Source organism: Hypomesus nipponensis, chromosome 12 (assembly GCF_054491055.1).
Source record: "Hypomesus nipponensis isolate SF chromosome 12, ASM5449105v1, whole genome shotgun sequence".
In the NCBI taxonomy this organism is placed as follows: domain Eukaryota; kingdom Metazoa; phylum Chordata; class Actinopteri; order Osmeriformes; family Osmeridae; genus Hypomesus; species Hypomesus nipponensis.
Window position 1 is genome coordinate 3533974 of NC_140372.1, and position 1027 is coordinate 3535000.

Sequence of the window (1027 nt, forward strand, 5' to 3'; positions counted from 1 at the left end):
GACAAACGTACTGCGCAAAGACATTCTGCACCGTGCAATGACAAATAAACGTTGGGATTCGAAGCCACACATTGTGATATACAGGACTTGTGTCGGTCCATAAACAATCCTATATTGTTTTCCCCTGAGTATGACCTCATTTCCTGTGAAGGTTGAGGTTAGAACCCAGTGGACCTATCAGATTTATGGTCTGTCCCTGGCGAAGGCAGCCTGGCTCGTGTCACTGTTCTAACTTCCCGGCAACGTTGAAAGACCCAGGTTATATATCACAGCAAGGCCGTGGTCATGGAGTCAACATTGGGGGGGACGAATTACATTTTAATGATAATTTCGGACAGCGTGTGTGGTTGCCTGTTGTAGCGTTGCACATTTATATTTTTATATCAATATATTTGGGGGGACATTTTGACCAGATTTGAATATTGGGGGGATGTGTCCCCCCCAATATGTATTATAATTATGGCCTTGTATCCCAGACCTCACTCTCAGGCCATCTACATAGACTACACCTCCTATATCTGTTCTTTATATAAAACACTCCTGGTATTGCTTGGAGCTAATCACGGTTTTCCCACCCCTTCCAGGCGCCTTGGACTAACTGCCCCTCCAGCACCCCCACCCCCCTCCAGCACCCCCACACGCCTCCAGCACCCCCCACCCTCCTCCAGCACCCCCACCCTCCTCCAGCACCCCCACCCTCCTCCAGCACCCCACCCCCCCTGCCAACTGGCCCACCAGTGGGGGTCGGAGAGGTGATGGGTGGAGGTGTGTGTGTTGGGGATGGTGGGGAGGTTGTGAGGACTAACAACCTTGGGCCACGTATGGCAGTGGATCCAGCTGGAGCATGTTAACGGACTCTAATGAGATCAAAGGACTCCCGCGACCTACCCACAGCGAAGCTCCGCCACGGCTAAGCTAAGGAAATCTTTTTCTTGCGGCGCTCAGAGCTACTGTAAGTTAGCCTAGCTGCTACCTCAAGGCAGCACGATGACAGCGCAGCTATGAAAGGCTTCCTCTCATCCTCTCC